Below are 25223 nucleotides of genomic sequence, written 5' to 3' on the forward strand. Positions count from 1 at the left end.
TGCAGTGGTTAAGACTCTGTGCTCCCAGTGCAGGAGGCCCGGGTTTGATCCCTGGTCAGGGAACTAGATCGCACATGCCACAACTAAGAGTTTGCATGCCACAACTAAGGAGCCCATGAGCTGCAACTAAGGATCCCGCCTGCCACAACCAAGGCCTGGCACAACCAAATAAATAAATAAAATTTTTTAAAAAAGTAACTCAAAAAGAAAAAAGAAATTACACAAAGTGGAGCATGGAGACAAAATGATAATATAAAAACAGAACAAAATATGAGAGATATGTGGACAACATTATACAATTTAATATATATTGTGAGATTGGACCATCATAAAAAGATGTGAGAAAAAAGAAGCAAAAAATATTAGCAAATATAATGGCTAAAATGTTGCCAATATATATTCAAAAAGCTCAGTAAAACCCAACCTAAGTAATAAATTTAAATCATCAAAATTAAAATATTTCACTGATCAAGAAACATTATTAAGAAAGTAAAAAGGCAAGAAATAGGCTGGGGGAAAATATGACCAAGATTTAAATCCAGAACAGAAAAAAAGAATTCCAATAAGTAAATCAGAAAAAGACAACTCAATTCAAAACACAGTCAAAAACTTGAACAGACGTGGAGAAAAAAAAAGGTAAAAGGTAATATCAATATGTTCAATAAGCATCATTTTATGTATATATAAACATATGCTCAGTGTCATTATTTATCATAAAAATACAAATTAAAATTGCAATGAAATAATATTTATCACCAGAATGGATAAAATTAAAAACTAACAATAGCAAGTGTTAGTAAGGATGGAGAACAAATGGATCTCTCCTTAACTCTAGGAGGGGTGTAAAATGATAGAGGTGTTTGGGAAATAGACATTTTCTACTAAAGTTCAACATACCTTTAACTTTAACCTGGTGATTCCACTGCTCGGTATATACTTAACAGAAATTACTGCATTTGTCTACAAAAATAGTTGTGTAAGAAAATTAATGTTGGTCTTATTATAATATTCAAGAATCAACCCAAAAACCCATCAAAAGAGAATGGATAAAGAAGTGTTTTCTGTATATAAAGAAAGAGAGAGAAATATTAACACCAATAAAATGAATGAACTATTAGTACACACAACAACATGGGTGGATTTCAAAAATACCTTGAAAGAAGCCAAACAAAAAGGAATACATACTCTATAATATCATGTATGTGAAATACAAAATAGAGAGAACTAATTCATGGTGCTGTAAATTGAAAAGTGGTTAATTCTGGAAACAGGAAGGAGGATTATGGGCTATTAGAAGGGAAAGAGCACATGGGAATTTTCTGAGGTGAAGGACATTTTCTGTATCTTCTCTGAGTGGTGGTTATATGGGTATATGCGTATATGCATATGTTATAACTGATAGAGCAGCTTACTAAAAATTTATGTATTTAACTCATAATAAAATATGCCCCAATTTAAAAATATAGTTAACCCTTGAGAATCAGAAACTTGGGAAAATAGAATAATTAAAAATTAATGTTTGAATATTGCTATCTAAGGTAATTTAAAGTTAAGTCGGGGATATTTATTGTAGTTTAAATCTGTTGATAATTAAGACAATGCAGTATGCTCAGGAAATCTACATTTTACTATCTGTTGTAATTGATTCAGAGCTTCTTTCTTTTATGACTTCAGTTAGAAGGTGAAACTGATCTAAGGTAAAGAAAATTATTTTAAAATTTTAACGTTTTTATCATTTGAGCAAACCTAAAATTTTCAGAAATGTAAAAATAATAAATTCCTGAAAGTAGAATAATATGGCTAATGGGAGATTCCTGAAGAGAAAATGTTGCATAAATATCATAACTTTAGTTGTTATTACTTTACTATATAGTAAAATCAGCCATTTAAAACAAAGATGTATATTAGCAGAAGTCCATTTACATCATCATAACAAAATGGCCTACCCCACTGGCTATGACTACAGGGCTTCTAGAAAGTCATGCATTAGAAAAATGTACATTAATCATAAGTATGTAGGTATTAACCAATCAAAATGTAAAAAAATTTTAGAGATTGTCTAGGTGATTATGGCTAGGCGAAAATTTGACTACGGACTTAATGAAATTATTTCCCAAACTTGAGCAATCAGAAATAGGATGCCAGAGAGATATGTTTCTTAGACTTAGAAACAAGACAAAAAACTTAGAATTTTTTCTATCTTTGCAAAGTATGTAACTGTGTAGAGCTTCCTCCATCATTCTTTATTTCTGTCATTTTTCCTTAGTTATCATCACTTTCTCTAAGATGTTAATTTTTTTAGACAATAATGAGCCTTCATTTTAAAGTATTTAATACAAATTGCTACTAAGAACCTTTTTAAATTTAAAAAGTATTTCAAAAAGTTTGAAATTTATAATGATTCACTTTTAGGTGAATTTTTTCCTCTTTTTGCTTTGCTCCCTTAAGAATTGAATATATGGTACTTATTTGAAAATTCTCATTGTCAACCCTGGAAAAGGAACGCAATTAATTTTAAAACTAATTTTCATAAATAAAAGAAAAGGAGTAGGACAGAGAGTAGAAGAATAAGAAAGTAATTTCTTCAAAGCCTTAAATCCACAATACAAAAATGATATATTCAAAATAGTTTGCATACTCAAACTCATGGACATCAAATTCATGACAGCAAAATGTCATGAAAGAAATTTAGAAAATTATGAAAAAAATACTATAAAATAATCTAGAAGAAAATATTTTACATATCTAATGAAACACATATTAATATTGAGACTTTCAATGGAAGGATCATATACAAAAGAAATGTCTTCAAATTGAGATCTCTATATACCCACAAATATTTCCTAGAATAGATAACAGAAAGGAACCCGGACTGACACATTACAAACAGCTGTGACATCTCTAGTAACCTTGGAGAGGCAATTGACCTGTTAGTGATGATCAGGAGATAGAAACTTTTCTAATTTATTTTCTCGCTAGGCACTTTAAAACTTCAGTCACATTCTTAAAGCTTTTTTTTCTCTTAGCTAAAACACACATAGTATGCACTGCACTCACCCACTATGGATCTTTACTTTTTTAATCAGTTAACTTCCAAAATGAGATGCTGTTCCAATCTTTGAGACCCTATAACAGTCCTATTTCTAGTGGAATTTCCCTGATCTGAGATTTTATTGTTTTCTTGTTTTTTGTTTTAGTTTGGGTTCTGAGTTTTGGAGTTTTAGGGGATTTCTTTTGTTTTTGCTACAGGTTATAAAGAAAGAGCTATGATCACTAATAAGGAGAGAAAAGACACTGTCTGTCTTCCAAGTTTTCAGGGCATTAGTAAAGACCTGTTGTTTCCCTGGATGACTAAGACAGGAAGCCAGCTAGAAGACACAGAGCTGAACCAGCAGAGAACAGTGTAGCACCCCTCACACACACACAAACACACACACACACACGGGGGAAACCTCATCAACTGAGATAAATAAGAGGACAAAAATAGCACTGAGCAATGCAACAGCCCACGTGAGAATGGCTTGTACAAAACCTGAGCTTGCAAGCATCCTTCATCCACGGTCAATGGCATCTGGGCATATACAGATAACTGAATGCTGTTATTATACCTACGCAGCATGGTTATTGCTTGATATAAAAAGATATATAAATAGATGCATATCTACCAATTTCTAAGCAAATTACCTTTTGATATACCATGACTAGAGTGCCTACAAGTAGAGGACTAGTGCAAATTTGCCAAGCAAGATGGAGTTTACCCCCAGTATTTTTTTTTCTTTTCTTTTTGTGTGTTTGTTTCTGCTGTATAATAAAGTGAATCAGCTATACATAAACATATATCCCCATATCTCCACCCCCTTGCATCTCCCTCCCATGCTCCCTATCCCACCCCTCTAGGTGGACACAAAGCACCGAGTTGATTTCCCTGTGCTATGTGGCTGATTCCCACTAGCTATCTATTTTACATTTGGTAGTGTATATATGTCCATGTCACTCTCTTACTTTGTCCCAGCTGACCGTTCCCCCTCCCTGTGTCCTCAAGTCCGTTCTCTACATCTGTATATCTTTATTCCTATCCTGCCCCTAGGTTCTTCAGAACCTTTTTTTTTTTTTAGATTCCATATATATGCGTTAGCATATGGTATTTGTTTTTCTCTTTCTGACTTACTTCACTCTGTATGACAGTCTCTAGGTCCATCCACCTCACTACAAATAACTCAATTTCATTTCTTTTTATGGCTGAGTAACATTCCATTGTATATATGTGCAATAAAGATATCTTCTTTATCCACTCATCTGTTGATGGACACTTGGGATGCTTCCATTTTCTGGCTATTGTAAATAGAACTGCAATGAACATTGCGGTACATGACTCTTGTTCAAATTATGGTTTTCTCAGGGTATGTGCCAAGTAGTGGGATTGCTGGGCCGTATGGTAGTTCAATTTTTAGTTTTTTAAGGAATCTCCATACTGTTCTCCATAGTGGCTGTATCAGTTTACATTCCCACCAACAGTGCAAGAGGGTTCCCTTTTCTCCACACCCTCTCCAGCATTTATGGTTTGTAGATTTTTTGATGATGGCCATTCTGATGGGTGTGAGGTGATACCTCATTGTAGTTTTGATTTGCATTTCTCTAATGATTAGTGATATTGAGTATCCTTTCATGTGTTTGTTGGCAATCTGTATATCTTCTTTGGAGAAATGTCTATTTAGATCATCTGCCCATTTTTGGATTGGGTTGTTTGTTTTTTTGATATTCAGCTGCATGAACTGCTTGTATATCTTGGAGATTAAGCCTTTGTCAGTTGCTTCGTTTGCAAATATTTTCTCCCATTCTGAGGGTTGTCTTTTCATCTTCTTATGGTTTCCTTTGCTGTGCAAAAGTTTTTAAGTTTCATTAGGTCCCATTCGTTTATTTTTGTTTTTATTTCCATTTCTCTCGGAGGTGGGTCAAAAAGGATCTTGCTGTGATTTATGTCATAGAGTGCTCTGCCTAGGTCTTCCTCTAAGAGTTTTATAGTATCTGGCCCTACATTTACGTCTTTAATCCATTTTGAGTTTATTTTTGCGTATGATGTTACAGAGTGTTCTAATCTCATTCTTTTACATGTAGCTGTTCAGTTTTCCCAGCACCACTTATTGAAGAGGCTGTCTTTTCTCCATTGTATATTCTTGCCTCCTTTAGCAAATATAAGGTAACCATACGTGTGTGGGTTTATCTCTGGGCTTTCTATCCTGTTCCATTGATCTATATTTCTGTTTTTGTGCCAGTACCATACTGTTTTGATTACTGTAGCTTTGTAGTATAGTCTGAAGTCAAGGAGCCTGATTCCTCCAGCTCTGTTTTTCTTTTTCAAGATTGCTTTGGCTATTTGGGGTCTTTTCTGCTTCCATACAAATTGTGAAATATTTTGTTCTAGTTCTGTGAAAAATGCCATTGGTAGTTTGATAGGGATTGCATTGAATCTGTAGATTGCTTTGGGCAGTATAGTCATTTTCACAATGTTGATTCCTCCAATCCAAGAACATGGTATATCTCTCCAGCTGTTTGTAACATCTTTAATTTCTTTCATCAGTGTCTTATAGTTTTCTGCATACAGGTCTTTTCTCTCTTTAGGTAAGTTTATACCTAGGTATTTTATTCTTTTTGTGTAATGGTAAATGGGAATGATTCCTTAATTTACCTTTCAGAATGTTCATCATTAGTGTATAGGAATGCAAGCGATTTCTGTGCATTAATTTTATATCCTGCTACTTTACCAAATGCATTAATTAGTTTCCTGGTAGCATCTTTAGGATTCTCTATGTAGAGTATCATGTCATCTGCAAACAGTGACAGCTTTCTTCTTTTCTGATTTTAATTCTTTTATTTCTTTTTCTTTTCTGATTGCTGTGGCTGAAACTTCCAAAACTATGTTGAATAATAGTGGTGAGAGTGGGCAACCTTGTCTTGTTCCTAATCTTAATGTAAATTGCTTCAGTTTTTCACCATTGATAATGATGTTGGCTGTGGGTCTGTCATATATGGCCTTTATTATGTTGAGGTAAGTTCCTCTATGCCTACTTTCTGGAGAGTTTTTATCATAAATGGGTGTTGAATTCTGTCAGAAGCTTTTTCTGCATCTATTGAGATGATCATATGGTTTTTATTCTTCAATTTGTTAATATGGTATATACCATTGATTGACATGCATATATTGAAGAATCCTTGCATTCCTGAGATAAACCCCACTTGATCAAGGTGTATGATCCTTTTAATGTGCTGCTGGAATCTATTTGCCAGTATTTTGTTGAGGATTTTTACATCTATGTTCATCAGTGATATTGGTCTGTAGTTTTCTTTTTTGTGGGACATCTTTGTCTGCTTTTAGTTTCAGGGTGATGGTGGCCTCGTAGAATGAGTTTGGCAGTGCTCCTCCTTCTGCTATATTTTGGAAGAGTTTCAGAAGGATAGGTGTTAGCTCTTCTCTAAATGTTTGATAGAATTCGCCTGTGAAGCCATCTGGTCCTGGGCTTTTGTTTGTTGGAAGGTTTTAAATCACAGTCTCAATTTCAGTGCTTGTGTTTGGTGTCTTTATATTTTCTATTTCTTCCTGGTTCAGTCTCGGAGGCTGTGCTTTTCTAAGAATGTGTCCATTTCTTCCAGTTTGTCCATTTTATTGGCATATAGTTGCTTGTAGTAATCTCTCATGATCCTTTGTATTCCTGCAGTGTCAGTTGTTACTTCTCCTTTTCCATTTCTAATTCTATTGATTTGAGTCTTCCCCTTTTTTTCTTGATAAGTCTGGCTAATGGGTTATCAATTTTGTTTATCTTCTCAAAGAACCAGCTTTTAGTTTTATTGATCTTAGCTATTGTTTCCTTCATTTCTTTTTCATTTATTTCTGAGCTGATCTTTATGATTTCTTCCCTGTTGCTAACTTTGTGGGTTTTTTGTTCTTCTTTCTCTAAGTGCTTTAGGTGAAAGGTTAGGTTGTTAATTTGAGATGTTTCTTGTTTCTTGAGTTAGGATTGTATTGCTATAAACTTCCCTCTAGAACTGCTTTTGCTGCATCCCATAGGTTTTGGGTTGTCATGTTTTCATTGACATTTTTTTCTAGGTATTTTTTGATTTCCTTTTTGATTTCTTCAGTAATCTCTTGGTAATTTAGTAATGTATTGTTTAGCCTCCTTGTATTTGTATTTTTTACAGATTTTCTCCTGTAATTGATATCTAGTCTCATAGCATTGTGGTCGGACAGCATACTTGATATGCTTTCAATTTTCTTAAATTTACCAAGGCGTGAATGATCTATCCTGGAGAATGTTCCATGAGCCCTTGAGAAGAAAGTGTATTCTGTTGTTTTTGGATGGATGTCCTATAAATATCAATTAAGTCCATCTTGTTTAATGTAGCATTTAAAGCTTGTGTTTCCTTATTTATTTTCATTTTGATTGATCTGTCCATTGGTGAAAGTGGGGTGTTAAAGTCCCCTACTATGATTGTGTTACTGTCGATTTCCCCTTTTATGGCTGTTAGCATTTTCCTTAAGTATTGAGGTGCTCCTATGTTGGGTGCATAAAAATTTTACAATTGTTTTATCTTCTTCTTGGATTGATCCCTTGATCATTATGTAGTGTCTTTCTTTGTCTCTTGTAATAGTCTTTATTTTAAAGTCCATTTTGTCTGATATGAGAATTGCTACTCCAGCTTTCTTTTGATTTCCATTTGCATGGAATATCTTTTTCCTTCCCTCACTTTCAGTCTGTATGTGTCCCTAGGTCTGAAGTGGGTCTCTTGTAGACAGCATATAGACGGGTCTTGTTTTTGTATCCATTCAGCCAGTCTATGTCTTTTGGTTGGAGCATTTTATCCATTACATTTTAGGTAGTTATCGATATGTGTGTTCCTATTACCATTTTCTTAAATGTTTTGGGTTTGTTATTGTAGGTCTTTTCCTTCTGTTGTGTTTCCTGCCTAGAGAAGTTCCTTTAGCATTTGTTGTAAGGCTGGTTTGGTGGTGCTGAATTCTCTTAGCTGTTGCTTGTCTGTAAAGGTTTTAATTTCTCCATCGAATCTGAATGAGATTCTTGCTGGGTAGAGTAATCTTGGATGTAGGTTCTCCTCTTTCATCACTTTAAATATGTCCTGCCACTCCTTTCTGGCTTGCAGAGTTTCTGCTGAAAATCAGCTGTTAACGTTATGGGGATTCCCTTGTATCTTATATGTTGCTTTTCCCTTGCTGCTTTTAATATTTTTTCTTTGTATTTAGTTTTTGATAGCTTGAGTAATATATCTTGCCATGTTTCTCCTTGGATTTATCCTGTATGGGACTGTCTGCATTCCCTGGACTTGATTGACTATTTCCTTTCTCATATTAGGGAAGTTTTCAACTATAATCTCTTCAAATATTTTCTCAGTCCCTTTCTTTTTCTCTTCTTCTTCTGGGACCCCTATAATTCGACCCCTATAAACGCACCCCTATAATGTTGGTGCGTTTAATGTTGTCCCAGTGGTCTCTGAGACTGTTCTCAATTCTTTTCATTCTTTTTTATTTATTCTGTTCTGCAATAGTTATTTCCACTATTTTATCTTCCAGGTCACTTATCCATTGTTCTGCCTCAGTTATTCTGCTATTGATTCCTTTGAGAGAATTTTTAATTTCATTTATTGTGTTGTTCATCATTGTTTGTTTGCTCTTTAGTTCTTCTAGGTCCTTGTTAAATGTTTCTTGTATTTTCTCCATTCTATTTCCAAGATTTTGGATCATCTTTACTGTCATTACTCTGAATTCTTTTTCAGGTAGACTGCCTACTTCCTCTTCACTTGTTTGGTCTGGTGGGTTTTTACCTTGCTCCTTCATCTGCTGTGTATTTATCTGTCTTCTCATTTTGCTTCATTTACTGTGTTTGGGGTCTCCTTTCTGCCGGCTGCAGGTTCGTAGTTCTTGTTGTTTTTGGTGTCTGTCCTCAGTGGGTAAGTTTGGTTCACTGGGTTGTGTAGGCTTCCTGGTGGAGGGGACTGCTGCCTGTGTTCTGGTGAATGAGGATGGATCTTGTCTTTCTGGGGGGGCAGGACCGCGGCCGGTGGTGTGTGTTCAGGTGTCTGTGAACTTATTATGATTTTAGGCAGCCTCTCTGCTAATGGGTGGGGGTGTGTTCCTGTCTTGCTAGTTGTTTGGCATAAGGTGCCCAGCACTGTTTCTTGCTGGTTGTTGAGTGGAGCTGGGTCTTAGTGTTGAGATGGAGAGCTGTGAGAGCTTTCGCCATTTGATATTACATGGGGCTGGGAGGTCTCTTGTGGACCAATGTCCTGAACTTGGCTCTCCCACCTCAGAGGCTCAGGCCTGACACCCAGCTGGAGCATGAAGACTATGATTGTGGAGGCTTGGTGAATCCAAAATCTGATGTAGCAGGCCAGCGGGCTGGAGACTCTGGGAAGAGTTGCAGCCCAAATGAAGGCTGCTGGCAGAATCCTCTCCCCCAGTTTTTGAGAAAACAAAAATATAAGTTTATTTTAATTGTAAACATAGTTTAATGGAGATGATGTTTCTTTTCCTCTAGAAAATCTTTGCTCAGATAAGTAAAAATAAATGGTCTTTCTAAGTTTTATTAAAATTACACAAAATTGTAGAATTATTTTCACAAATAAGAAGATAATGCTGATTGTTGTGCTTCTGCTTCTCAATTAACAACTCATTAAAAAATGTACAATACTAGCTTGGGCTATCAAAGCCAGGCACAGTTAGGAGCCTGGTATCAGCCAGCATTTTTTTTCCTGCATCTCCTATCACTTTCTAACATAATTGTTGACTTATTTATGTTGTAAAATTGTCTCTCTTCTTAGGATGTAATCCCCTTAAAAGGCAGGTTTTCTCATTTGTATTCTTCACTGGTATTCCTACCCCTCAAAGAGTACCTGCCTTATAAATATTTGTTGAAGGAATATTTAAAAGAATGTCTGAGAAAATTCTGAAGACTTTTTATAAATACAGCTAACATCATGACTGGGGGTTCTTATGTCATCTAAAGAATCTCTCTAGATTTGCTACCTTCTGACTCAATGTGTCTAACACAGTTACATTAATAATAATTTCAAATTGCTCCTTCTAGTATTTATTCTTTCTTTATCAAGGAGTAGCATTTGTGTTGCACTCCCTAGAAACTTTAAAGAGACTATAACAAATAAAAATCATGGTAACAGAATTATTGAGACGTCTGTCACATAATGATCAATATTCCTCCCCACTGTGGATCTTCCATATGAACTGAGAAGCCAAATGTCAGTATCTAGAAAATTACTGGATGCAGCAACATACATCTTTCCTGAGGTTTTGAAGTCAGTCCGCTCATCCACAATGAAGCTAATACTGTGGAGGTATCGGTATTCACATGTATAGCAAGAAAAGGACACTTTCTTGTCATTGTGCGCACCTATGAAATTTTTTTTTAATATATTTTTCTTAACCATATTTGCTTATCTATTTATTTATTTATTTTTATTTTTGGCTGTGTTGGGTCTTCGTTTCTGTGCGAGGGCTTTCTCCAGTTGCGGCAAGTGGGGGCCACTCTTCATCACGGTGCACGGGCCTCTCACTATCGTGGCCTCTCCTGTTGCAGACCACAGGCTCCAGATGCACAGGCTCAGTAATTGTGGCTCACGGGCCCAGTTGCTCCGCGGCATGTGGGATCCTCCCAGACCAGCGCTCGAACCCGTGTCCCCTGCATTGGCAGGCAGATTCTCAACCACTGTGCCACCAGGGAAGCCCGTACCTATGAAATTTCATGTTGCTTTAAATGTTTTTCTTCAATTCATGAAAAACATATTTTAAAATAACTTGTGAGATAAAAAGACTTTGATCTGAAATCAGATTCTCAAAATTTTCATGGTCCAGCTTTGTAAATTAAAAAACCTCAGGTGATATAAATTAGGGGCCATCCGTTTGCTTACTTGTTTAGATCCAAGCATGGCAGATAAACAAAATAAATAACAAAATTGTTTTAGAGACAACTGTATTGTTAAGTAATTTTATTTCTAATACTTCCACATATGTAACTATATTTAGTTCTAAAAACTACATGTAATTCTATAATATTTAAGAATGATTTTATTTAAAAACATAGCCATGGTCAACCAAAAATTGTGGAGTTTTATATGGCATGTTGCTTTTCTTGTAAAAATTAAAAAATAAATCAGTGAACAAGATGTTAGGTTAATACTAACATCTTACATGTCAACATTTAGTGACAGGGAAATGTTTCAGATGCATATCTAATAAGCCAGGAGGCTTTATAGTCAAGGATTTTTTTTTACTGTGTACACAAACAAATATCATTTATAGTCCTACGATATGCTAACATTCACTTTCCTGTAAAATAAATCATGCACAACACATTTTTAAATATGACCCCTAACAGCAAAGTTTGACAAGGTGCTTGTTTTTAATCTTTCATGGGAGGTTTCACTCCAACCAGAAATGCTATTTACATTCAGCAGTGCAATCAATTCTATCACATTCCATTTTTCTGGAAATAGTTTCATTGAAATGTGCTCGTGTAAATGGCTTTCAAGATGTTTATTAAATATCTCATAAGCCTCTTGGCACTACTAGAATATAATAATAGTTTTTAAATGTGTAAAAGCTATGAGTCTATACAACATAAAGCAAAATATTTGCAATTATGGTGGAATCTCACAGAGTAAGACACTGCATTTAAAATTTCTAATAATTTTAACTCATTGCTATGATGTCTGGTCTCTTCTGGCTTTTAACCATAGTTTAATGGGAAAAAAATTTTTTTAAGCAGAAGCAATTTACACATATAGAGTTCCTGACATTGCATTATGACTACAAATTCCTGACTATAGAATTATTAGCACAGTTGTTTTAGCTCATCTGAAAAGCTAATTTAGATCACTAGTATTAAAGAAGTTGAATTAGAGGCTCTCATATACAAAGTTAACATCTAACTTAATAATTAAGAATTTCAATTCAGTAGTTTTTAACATTCCAAGAGATCTAAAAGTCATAGTTCATGCCCAAGAATAAAAATATTTGCTTTCAAGAGATATTTAAAGTTATTTTATTCAAGAATATGGAAGAATACTGAGGTTGTTTTAGTATTTAAAGAATTTATATTCTAGAGCTAAAATAAAACTCACATGTTGCATTATATTAGTTTCCTACTGTTACTATAACAAATTATTACAAACTTAGTGGCTTAACACCACACAAAGGTATTCCCTTACAGTTCTGGAGGCCAGAAGTTCACAATGAGTCTCACAGGGCTGCCATCAAGGTGTTAGAAGCGCTGGTTCCTTCCTGAGGCTCTAGGGGAGAATCTGTTCCTTCCTTTTCCAGCTTCCTTGGCTCCTAGCCCCCTTTCATCCTCAAAGCCAGCAATTTCATGACTGCAACCTCTGTTTCCATAGCTTCTCTCATATTCTTGCGTCCACTTTCCCTTAAAAGGATCCTTGTGAATACCTTGGGCCCACTCAGATAATCCAAGATAACTTTCCCATCTCAAAATGCTTAACTTAATCACACCTGCAAAGTACCTTCACCATGTAAGGTATTATATTCCCAAATTCCAGGGACTGGGGCATGGAGCCATTATTCTGCCAATCACATACGCAAAAGTAAATTTTACTTTAACTTCTTCCAGCACATCATAGCTTTTCTTTTTTAAAAAAAGGCTTAGTCCTTTTAATTATACTATTAAACACATGGTCATATTTTAATTTCCATCCTATTTTGATTGACTATGTAAATTTTTTCCACAAGCAGTCCTATTTCCTTCTGATCATTGTTAATATAATAAGGTGAATATTATCATCCAATTGAGGGTAGAGCTAATAGTAATTTTGAACTGATAGATGACTTTTAAAATGTTCTAAACTGCTTGTATACAACATTTTCATTAAGTTTTTATAACAGTTTATCATTTTTGGTGAAACATTACCTTTCTCAAGAGAATAAGCCTTTAATAATTCAGCTGAGACTTTTCCTTCTGATTTGCAGCCAAATCACACACTTGGCCTGCACTTCAGATACCCCCTTCCTGTCATGTAAGCCATGTTTTTAATGGCATAAAACAAGAAGTGTTATGGTTAATTATTAAAACCTCACCAAAAAATTCGAGTTGGTTGAGCAAGTACTTCTATACATTGGGTAGTAATTCTTACAAACCTGACCAAAAATTTAAATGTAAGATCCGGAGATGTTTTTTCCAACACAGACGCATGACAATATAATGTACATTTTCGCACTAGGCCTGCAAAGGATAAACTATAAAAGAAAATGCAGTTTATTATTTCAGAAGGAAGGAAAAGAAAGTGAAATGGTTTATCACTAAGCACAGTCTTCGTAGGCAGGCCATTTAAAAGGTAGTGAGAATTTTACTGCTGTCCTTGTAAGAAATGGAATGCACTTCTTCTTCTACTCCCTTGACTCTAGTTCAAGCATTATACATGGAAGAATTCACAAAGGACAGGCTATAAAATTAGGATATTTTACTGCTCTTCATGGTTCGCTGGTTGGAAGGCAGTAGAAGATGTTGTATATAAATACCATTGCCTTTATTAGGGTGGAGAAAAACTAGATAAGAAGTAGTCATTCCACTTACTGTTTATGCAAAGAATAGTTGGGGTTATTTTGATTTCTACAATTCACAATGCTCAGACCAAACTTGGGCCTATGACCAAAAAATGAGAAAAAAGAAAAAAAGTATCCAGAATAAAATTGAGAATCTACATAGATCCTTCCCAAAAGTATACTGTCCTAGCACCCAAACTATTATCTGTAAGGTGGATAAAACTATGCCTAGTTTAACATCAGCAGTTCGTATGAAAGAAAATTTTATTTTTCTGTTGGCAACAAGTTCAAAATCCATTGTCCCTCAGATGAGACTGCCAAAAAGTTTAAACCTCGGGCTTTAATTATTAATAGAAATGTTATCCTGCACAATTTATATGTCTATGATATGATACAAAATGATAATTGAACAAATTGATAATACTCTGTACTGGTCATGCCATATCTAGAGTATTGTACATAGGACTGGACATCTTTCTTAAACCAGAGAGCATACATAAGAAGATGAAGCCTTTAGTGCAAAACTTTGATGGCTCCAAAACTCTTAATCTTTAAAAAAAAAGTAACGAACTTTCAATGTAGCCCCTGGGGGGGGCGGGTAGTTTCTATTCAGAAAAAGAAAATTTGAATAATTAGAGCTATTCTCATGGGCTACCTTGTAAGAAATAAATATAGCTATATTACACTAATATAGCTCTAAAGGTTTCATTGTGTTTTAACACCAAGTGTTTTCTTTAATCTCTACAACTTCCCTAAAAGAGAGACAAAGCAGTGATTGTTCCCATATGATAGATAAGAAAACCAAGCTAAAAGGGATTAAGTAATTTGTACCAGATCATATAGCAAGTGGGAAACTCATGTCTCAGATATTGATACTCTTATTCTAAGTCTTATTCTTATTAAGAATAAGATATAAGAATAATTAAGATATTCTTATCCTAAGAATAAGATTCTGTAAGAATAAGAATGTAATTCTGTACATTAGACACAATAGTCTCTAGTGAGTGTGATATTATTGTATGAATTAAATGATATAATATATGTAAAAGCACATAGCACAATATGAGACAGTATAATGGACAAGAGCAAAACAGAGACATTGGACACAGATTACCTCAGTTTTAATCCCTGCTCTACCAGTTACAAGCTATTTCATCATTTGTGAAATGTGTTAATACCACCTACTTTACAGGGTGTTTGGAGGTATAAATGAGTTACTATGTTATAAAGCACTTTGCTGTAAAAGCTCTCTCAGCGTTGATGAATATAAAAATCTATCACTGTCTGGCACGTGGAAGGCACTCAAATATTAGCTGCAGTAGCTCTCCAACATGGGAAGCGTTAATTCAGATGATAAATTGATATATTTGTCATGTTGTAGAAGATATTCTAGAAACGCAGTAAGAGAGGAGTGGGAAATGTGAACAAGCAAACTCCCGAGTTCCTTTGTAAAATCCCATGAATCAATGCTCTGTAAGGAGTTATATGGAAGTTCTCTCCCAAAAGAAATATGCTCTTTTTCCATAAATTCACACTCCATACGTGTCTAATGTGCAATTAATTCAGTAGATAAGTTTGCAAACTAGCACAGGCCTCAGTAGATGAGAAGCTAGTCATAGATGTATATTCATGATTTCCTTTACTGGAAATTTCAATACCCACCAGTTTATAGGAATTCACATAAATCTTATTTGCTGTGTATGAATAATGTGACCTCACCACAAAGATTTTCCTAAAATATTCAGTTTTGTATTTAATATCATTTCCAAGTTTGCAGATTATACATTCTATACTGGTAAAAATCAATTTCCCATATTTGCTTTGATGTTTACAGGGAATGAAATTCACAGGAAAAGAACTAAGTTTACATATTTCACTAGTACTATCTAAACCAAGATGAATTAGATGTATTTTTTTTCCTCAAGGCACTGGAGCAAAAACAGACGATAACTTAGTCACAGTACATCTCTAGAGGAAATTACAATTTGTAAATATGTCATGATCTGAGAAAAGGTGGAGCCACTATACATATTTTACAACTATAATAGTGTCTTATGTGTGCACAAATTTATGAGCTGGATACACTGTGTTCTCTGCTGGACCCATGGTTTTATCTATGTTACAATTTATTCCTCTCAATATGAACTAGAGAATGATTATACTAGGCCAAGGGAATATAGCCATCTATTATGACCTAACTCCAATAACCCACTAACATATTGGTGCCTTGAACAGTAAGTTAGAAATTTTTCAAATTGTTTTATTATTTTGTCAAAACAACCAAATTAATATCTAAGCTAATGTAGAAGAAAAAGATGCCTATAAATTATTGACAATGGAAGATCCCTATATAAATTCTACAAATCTATATTATGTATTAAGTGGAATGTTTTTCATTTCCAAAATGTTTTTTTTTTTCTCTTTTTGGTGGCTGATCAGTTTTCTTGCTCTCTCCCTCTTTTTTTTTTTTTTTTTTGGCTGCAATGCGTGGCTTGCAGGATCTTAGTTCCCCAGCCAGGGATCGAACCCGCACCATCAGCAGTGAAAGCGGTGAGTCTTAACCACTGGACAGCCAGGGAATTCCCAACTTCCTCTCTTTTTTTACTGTTTATTCTTTTTTTTTCTCACCATTATTCGTTGCAATTTCCTACTGCTTATAACGCTGTTGTTTTCTCACACACATGTATTTCTTTTTTAACAAATGTACTGAGGCATAATTCGTATACAATAAACTGTACACATTTAAATATTAAACCTTGTTAAATGTGACCAATATACATATTCTTTTAAAAGTGCCACCAAATTCAAGATACAGAAATTTTTCCTCCAAGTTTTTTTCTTCCCCTTTGCTATCCATCTCTCATGCCACCCAGCCCCAGACAACTACTGATCTACTTTGTAACTCTAGATCAATTTCCATTTTTTAGAACTCTATGTAAAGTTTACACAATACAAACTCTGTTTACCTGGTGTCTTTCAAGCAGCATGATTTTAAGATCCAACCATACAGTGATCAGTTCTGGCACAGGACATAAATAATGCTGAGCCATCACAGACTTTCACTCTACTTCTATTGATATATGGACACTGGTCAAACAGTACAGTGGAGTGGTAAAGAGCATCATTTCTAATGTAAGACTTTTTGTATTGGGAACCTGGGTCCACCACTGTGGAGGTGTGTGACCTTGAGACAGTTCCTTAAACTTCTCTGTGTTCCAGTTCCTCAAAACCAAAATTGATATTTAAAAAATAGCATCTGCCTCATAAGGGTTGTTATGAGTATCAAATGAATTAAGACATATAACATTATATTACACACATATTTACACGTATATGTATAATTATATTTACCTACCAGTAGCCACCAGGAGGATCTGCATCTGTGGCTGTAGGCATCCATTTTCCTAACTATGGAGAAGGAGACTTCCTGTAGAATGAAACCAAAAAAAAGAATGAAAATTAAAATTAATATTACCAATATCAGTGTTTGAGCCCTGGAATCCAGCTTTGTCTGAATTCATACATGGACTCTTCTGTTTAGCAAGCCAATAACTTTCCTTCATTCTTGCCTAAGTTAAATATCAAACTTGCATTTGAAAGAGTCTTGAGAAATACAGTAGGTAAAGCTGATGGCACTGAGCCTAGCACATAGTAAGTTGCCAGGAACGTGACTTTTGCTCTGACACTAGTTATTCTAGTACATGTAATTTCAACGAAGAAGAAACTGAAGATGATAATAAACTTTGAATGATGGTTAAGTGGTCATCTTAAGGTCCAGGTAAGCGAGTTAGAAGGGGTGAATTGACACTGAATTCTCATTCACTAGATCACTGCCTGGGAAGATTGTATCTCTGCTCAAAACAGAAAGGGTCGTTCTAGATGAATTGAGGGCTGGGACAATGGCCAGAGAAAAGAAATTATCAAAGGAAAATAATGCCTTTTAAAACACATACCAAAAGGTGTAGGGACAGCAGTGAGTGGGTGTGCTAGGAAACTGCAAAGATCTTAACCATCTGTAAAATTTTTCCTGGAAGTAATATGGAGCTCTTGTCTCACCATTTCAAAGCTCTCTAATAAATTATATTGAACCAACTCTCTATCCACCAACTTCCTATCAACCATATCTTAGCTTCATACCAAAATATTCCCAAAGTTGTTTTGCTACACAAAAGAAATTTAATTGAATTCCTAATGTATTAAATTTACAGTACCTTGTTGTTTTATTATTATTATTTATGACCATATAAATTACAACTTGCTATGAAGGATATAATTATTTTCCCTTTGAAATTGTGTGAATATGTAAACTGTATATTTAAGTGTATATACAAACACATATACTCACATAGCAAATAGTCTTCTTAGCAAATAATTTTCTGATACATTCTATTTCTTTTTGGTTTTCCTACATTTTAATAAATTTACTTTTCCACTATAGAAGAAGTAAAGCAACGTTTTTAAAGTCTAGAAAATAAATGCAGGACACTCATACCCCACTATTACAACTATTTTTCATTTTTTACATATTCCCTTATAGCATTTTTGTATGTGTGTTTACATGGTTACCATCACAGTAAATACAAAATTTTATGGTCAGACTTTTTTTTGCATAATATTAGAACACTGTTCTTGCTTCTACATAGACTTCGTATGTCTCATTTTTATTTATTTATTTATTTATTTACACCAAAAATATAATCTCCTTTCTTTTTTTTTTTTTAACATCTTTATTGCAGTATAATTGTTTTACATTGTTGTGTTAGTTGCTGCTGTATAACACTTCCAGTCTGTATGTGTCCCTGGGTCTGAAGTGGGTCTCTTGTAGACAGCATATATATGGGTCTTGTTTTTGTATCCATTCAGCCAGTCTATGTCTTTTGGTTGGAGCATTTAATCCATTTACGTTTTAGGTAATTATCGATATGTATGTTCCTATTACCATTTTCTTAATTGTTTTGGGTTTGTTATTGTAGGTCTTTTCCTTGTCTTTTGTTTCCTGCCTAGAGAAGTTCCTTTAGCATTTGTTGTAAAGCTGGTTTGGTGGTGCTGAATTCTCTTAGCTTTTGCTTGTCTGTAAAGCTTTTAATTTCTCCATCGAATCTGAATGAGATCCTTGCTGGGTAGAGTAATCTTGGTTGTAGCCTTTTTTTTCCCTTTCATCACTTTAAATATGTCCTACCACTCCCTTCTGGCTTGCAGAGTTTCTGCTGAAAGGTCAGCTGTTAACCTTATGGGGATTCCTTGTATGTTATTTGTTGCTTTTCCCTTGCTGCTTTTAATATTTTTTTCTTTGTATTTAATTTTCGATAGTTTGATTAATATGTGTCTTGGCATGTTTCTCCTTGGATTTATCCTGTATGGGACTCTCTGTGCTCCCTGGACTTCATTGACTATTTCCTTTCCCATGTTAGGGAAGTTTTCAACTATAATCTCTTCAAATATTTTCTCAATCCCTTTCTTTTTCTCTTCTTCTTCTGGGACCCCTATAATTCAAATGTTGGTGTGTTTAATGTTGTCTCAGTGGTCTCTGAGACTGTCCTCAATTCTTTTCATTCTTTTTTATTTATTCTGCTCTGTGGTACTTGTTTCTACTATTTTATCTTCCAGGTCACTTATCCGTTCTTCTGCCTCAGTTATTCTGCTATTGATTCCTTTAAGAGAATTTTTAATTTCATTTATTGTGTTGTTCATCATTGTTTGTTTGCTCTTTAGTTCTTCTAGGTCTGTGTTAAATTTTTCTTGTATTTTCTCCATTCTATTTCCATGATTTTGAATCGTCTCTACTATCATTACTCTGAATTCTTTTTTAGGTAGACTGCCTATTTCCTCTTCATTTGTTTGGTCTAGTGGGTTTTTACCTTGCTCCTTCATCTGCTGCGTATTTCTCTGTCTTCTCGTTTTGCTTAACTTACTGTGTTTGTGGTCTCTTTTTTGCAGGCCGCAGGTTCGTAGTTCCCGTTATTTTTGGTGTCTTCCCCTGGTGGGTAAGCTTGGTTCAGTGGCTTGCGTAGGCCTCCTAGTGGAGGGGACTAGTGCCTGTGTTCTGGTGGATGAGGCTGGATCTTGTCTTTCTGGTCGGCAGGACTGCGGCCAGTGGTGTGTTTTGGGGTGTTTGTGAACTTAGTATGATTTTAGGCAGCCTCTCTGCTAATGGGTGGGGTTGTGTTCCTGTCTTGCTAATTGTTTGGCATGGGGTGTCCAGCACTGTAGCTTGCTGGTTGTTGAGTGGAGCTCGGTCTTAGTGTTGAGACAGAGATCTCTGGGAGAGCTCTCGCCAATTGATATTACGGGGGCCAGGAGGTCTCTGGTGGACCAATATCCTGAACTTGGCTCTCCCACCTCAGAGGCTCAGGCCTGACACCTGGCCAGAGCACAAAGACCCTTTCAGCCACATGGCAGAAGTCCACGGTGCTGCCCCTTCGGCCTCCATGAAGGCTATAGATTTGCAGCTGCAAATGCACAGTTTACTCCCCAACTCTGGCTTGAGGAGTCACTCAAAGCCTTTGGGCCAGAGCCCGTTCCCACACTTGGCAGGACTCCTGAGGCAAGGGGGTTGGGTGGTGCAAGGTGTTGGGGGTTGCTAGACAGGTGGCAAAGCCAAACTCTTTATGGACAAGCCTGGAAAGCGGGGTCTCTGTCACCCTCTGCATGCAGGTGTTTCTCATCCCAGGACTCCGCAGCCACCCTGTGGAACACCCAAGATGTTTTATTTATTTTTTATATCCATTCATTTGTTTTATTTTTTAGATCCCACATATAAGTGATAACATACAGTATTTGTCTTTCTCTGTCTGACTTATTTCATTTAGCATATTGCCCTCCAAGTACATTTATGTTGCTGCAAATGGCAAAAATTTTTTCTCTTTTATTGCTGAGTAGTATTCCATTATGTGTGTGTGTGTATGTGTATATATATATATACATATATATATATATATATATATATATATACATATATATATATATGTATATATATATATGCCACTTCTTCTTTATCCATTAATCTGTTGATGGACACTTAAGTTGCTTCCATATCTTAGCAGTTGTAAATAATGCTGCTAGGAACATTGGGATGCATGTATCTTTTCGAATTAGTGTTTTAGCTTTTTTCAAATATATCCCCAGGAGTGGAATTGCGGGGTCATATAGTAGCTCTATTTTTAATTTCTTGAGAAAACTTCATACGGTTTTCCACAGTGGCTGTACCAATTTACAGTCCCACAAATGGTGTCCAAATTTCCCTTTTCTCCACATCCTTGCCAACATTTGTTATTTGTATTCTTTTTGATGATAGCCATTCTGACAGGTGTAAGGTGATATCTCATTGTGGTTTTGATTTGCATTTCCCTGATGATTAGCAATGTTGAGCATCTTTTCATCTATATGTTTTCTTTAGAAAAATGTCTATTCAGGTCTTCTGCCCATTTTTATTTGGGTTTTTTGTTTTTTTGATATTGAGTTGTACTATATTTCTTGCTAAAGCATGTTGTGAAAGTGATATGACAAGTTCTCAAGTATTAATCTTTTGATAATTAATTACAAGAAGAAAAGACTAGGAAACCAATTGAATAATTACCTTCAGTAGAAAACAATAAAAGTATTATTCACTCCCTGGCACTCAATAGGAAATGCAAGGATTTATTTTAATTCAAACAATGGACATTAAGTTACAAAAAATAATATGTATGTTATATTTTCTAGAATGAGAACATTTCAAAAAAACAATTGCCATAATATTAGTATCAAATGGTATTGCTTAAGTTTCTAACCTGAAACTTAGAACTGGTCATGAATGCTAATAATAAGAGACATAAAATTTAATTAGACTGGCTTTGCAGGACAATAAGAAAGCTTCTGAGTCTGTTGCATCATTTTGAATTAAGTCACATGCAAAATGTGACCCAAATCAACTACTGACGATGAAATATAAAGTGTTCCACACATCTAAAATATAAGACATATTTCAAAATATTGATGTGGTAAAAATATTCTGACGCTTGGCAAGTCATTGATTCAATTTTTCATTATTCACTCAAATGTGTAAGTCTCACATCGGCAAAGCTCGTGCCACAATTTCATCAATATTATCAGTCAAAAGTAAGCAATCACATAATATAATGGTAGCAGGTTGACTGTGAAAATATAAAGTTAGAGTTTGTAGATATGGCCTGGTGCAACTGCCCCATTCCTCTCAACATGATGCCAAATTCAGAAAAAATATTTAAAATTAGCAATTTTGTGAATTGGAATTACTTGCCAATTTTCACTGGTCTGTTTTACGTATATTAATTATTCTTTAATTGTCTGTGCCATGGGACATGTTCTGGAATTGTAAGCCACTTAAGTCAGCAGGTTTTTCTTGGTTGTAATTGTAAATTTGGCATTTGGAAAATAAAATGAGGGGAAAAGACTTAAACGAGAATAAAAGAAAATGACCTCTTTATCATGAGCTTGAAGGCAGCATATCATGCAGAAGAGGACCAGTTGCAACTACAGTGAGAACTGACTTATACCACATGCTAGTATTTTAGCTTTCAGTGCTGTCTATTCTCAGTGTAAATAGTCCACACTCTTGGCCTCATGTTGAGCAACACACCTGACAGTAGAAAGAAAATCCAGAGGCAGATGATCTGCTGCATTGTTCATAGCACTTGCTCTGTGGGGAATCTGTGCTCATTTTGAACTCTGCTATGGATGAGAAGACAAACCAATAACCTGTGGTAAGTCGGAACACACACAAAATTAACCTTGATAGGCCAATAATGGAGAAACCAATTAAAAGACAACATATTAGCCAGTATGCTAACTCTGATTGATTCACCATGCTTTTCTCTAACAAGGCATTTATGGTCCTTGTTAAAGTAACTGGCTTGCTCTTGTTCCTCTAAATTTATATGCTTATAAAGCTAGTCTCTTTTTAAAAATATTTTATATATTCTTTTCCAAATGTCACTTTGATAGTCTTCTATGAGCTTTTATAGAATACTTTTTTCCTAGTTCTTCATAATTATTTAACCTTTGCATATTATTAAATAATTATTAATAATATTATTATTTCTTAATGGATAATAACCCTCTGGTATTATTTTATTGTTATTAGTATTATTTTTTTAAATAAATGGTCATTATCAAAGAACCATCCCAATATATCCTTTAATAACTATCCTATTTTTTAATAGGCCAACATAAGGGGAGTCTACAGTCTCATTTCCTAAATTACACATTCATGTACTTCTTTCACATTCATAAAGTTCTTCCTTATATCAAACCTAAATTGCTCCTATTACAAATTACAACCATTTTCTGTGGGTCATTGGAAATAGGCAACAGCTGGTTGCATTTTCTGTATAGTGATATGAAGGATGAAATTGTTAGGGAGTTATTTAAATTTGGCAGATGACACATGAATCAAGCAAGACTGAAGATATCCTGACTATTCATTGTCTTATCCTTCAAGTTAATACCTAAATAACTTTAGGAAGATTAACAATTATTTTCTTGAATAATACTTAAAGCGTCAGTAACCTAAGTAGGTCTTTGTTGCTAGGACATCATGGTAAACTTATTATTTAAAATTCATTATACTATATAACTCTTTATGTTTTAATTGTTAGCACTTTACTTTATTCACCTGACCATTCATTGACTCAGTGGTCTCTTCCTTATTCTAAACAATGCTATGGATCAAATTAACTAGAGTATGAATTACAATTTTTAATTAGGTAATAAAGAAATGGCATTGATAGTACTTTTCTATGTCTTGAACAATATATTAATTGAATTTTTAAATGACTAATATATATTAAAACTGAAATTTATTTAACAAACACATACATTGCAGTCATCACATACCTGGAATCATTATAAGTGCATTAAAAATATTAGTTCATGTAATCTTGTAATAACCCTTTAAGATAAATTGTATTATTATCACAATTTTAGAGTCCAGGGGTGTGCCAAGGTAACAATGCTTATAAGTGGTATTGTTACCTGGGATTTTAACCCAGGTAGTTTGATTCCAGAGTCAGTACTCTTAACCACTATGTTGTGTCATCAAAAAAAGGGAGGAAGAGGAGATTGTGGGAGGATGGCTATAGCAATATAGCTTTTGATTCTCATAAACACAGAGAGAGCAACTAGATGGCAAAGCATACAAAACACTAGATAGTATATCCAAAAACTCATAAGCAATATTTACAGCAAGTCGAGGTGGCAAGGTATCCCTGTAAACTTCAAAATATAATTGATTGAGGATGAACCACAAATGACCACAAGACTCATATCAGCATCTGTGTATGAGAAAGCACAGAAAAGCAACAAGGTGTATGACAGAACTAAAAAAAAGGAGAACCTCAAAATATGCAGAAACAACAGTAGTGCAATTTGAAAACAACTACCAAAACTGATAGTGTTTTTGCCAAATCCAATATGAGGCGAGTTGAGGGGCCCACAATAAGATAATCTGAAAAGGTTAGAGCAGTTATGTCTTCTAGGCTGAGGAAAAACTGTCTGCAGTGGAATCAAAACTGAACAGGACAATTAAAACAGAAATGAAGGGGAAAAAAGTTTCAGAGAAAAGTGGGGAAGAAACAAAACCAGGAAATCTTAGAAAGTAAGTTTCTATAGTTCCAGTGTTAGATGAAAAGAAGAGAAGAAGGAATTTAGAGAAGTTTAGAAAATCTCTCAGAACCAGAACTCCTACTAAATGTTCAGAAAAACAAAATAATTTCACATCAAAATAGGAAACAAAAAAAGTGTTGAGGTCAAATTCCATGCAAAGTTTTTATGTGAAAAATGCCCCCAAAATATTGTATAGATGAACTATAACCTGCTAGTTCAAAATGAGCTAAATACATTAAAAATTACTTAAGACATAAAAAAAAATTTTTAAAGCATGAAAAAAAGCCCTCAAGCATATTTATAGACCTCAGGAAAAAAACAGAAATAAAAGAAACCATCTTTTCAGAAACAAAGAATGAATTAGAGAAACACAAGCAAACATAAACACAATAGGTAACACCTTAGGAAAAATAGAAGGTAAAAAAGTGAAAAAATTTAAAAACCAGAGGTAAATGAAAGAAGATGTTTTTAAAAATAATAATTGCAAAGTGAGAAATATTGAAGATAGCAAAGGAAGTCCAAGAGAGAAGATCCAACAAACATCAATGGCAGCCCAAGGGATGGAGGAAGAGTAAGGGAAAAAGAAAGAGAAATACTAAAAATTTCAATTCAGGAAAATTTTCTTATATAAAGAAGAGTTAAAATTACATATTGAAAAAGAATATCACATTCATGAAAGTATAGTCTCAAAATGACCAATGACAAGAAATACTGAGCTTCAAACAAAAAAGAAAAGAAGACTTTTGACATTAGGCACAAAAAAGAAATTGACCTATACGAGGAAGAAATTAATTTATCATCAGTCTTTTTGATAGTAATGTTTTAACCCAAAAGAAAATACAGTAACATATTTAAGATATGCAAGGGGGAAAAAAATTAGGGTTTTATACCTAGCAAAACTGACTTCAACTATAAAGGCCCAAACTGTTATCATATGTAATAACTCAGGAAATATTGCTCCCATGAGCCCTTCCTGAGGAATTTACTAAACATTACACTTCAGACTACTAAAATGACTACAAAACAT

The 25223-nt window shown here is 34.6% G+C and overlaps 1 long non-coding RNA gene across 2 annotated transcripts in view; it reads right to left on the bottom strand.

Annotated features, from left to right (window-relative positions):
* Positions 1 to 23842, bottom strand: part of LOC132366638 (uncharacterized) — a 55615-nt gene extending 31773 nt beyond the window's left edge. For both annotated transcript variants that reach the window (XR_009503483.1, XR_009503482.1), the window contains exons 1-3: positions 23775 to 23842; positions 22173 to 22291; positions 16932 to 17003 (exon numbers count right to left, since the gene is read on the bottom strand). This is a non-coding gene — a long non-coding RNA (uncharacterized LOC132366638). The remainder of the gene's footprint in view (positions 1 to 16931; positions 17004 to 22172; positions 22292 to 23774) is intronic.
* Positions 23843 to 25223: the final 1381 nt, after the last annotated feature.

Source organism: Balaenoptera ricei, chromosome 5 (assembly GCF_028023285.1).
Source record: "Balaenoptera ricei isolate mBalRic1 chromosome 5, mBalRic1.hap2, whole genome shotgun sequence".
Classification (NCBI taxonomy): Eukaryota; Metazoa; Chordata; class Mammalia; order Artiodactyla; family Balaenopteridae; genus Balaenoptera; species Balaenoptera ricei.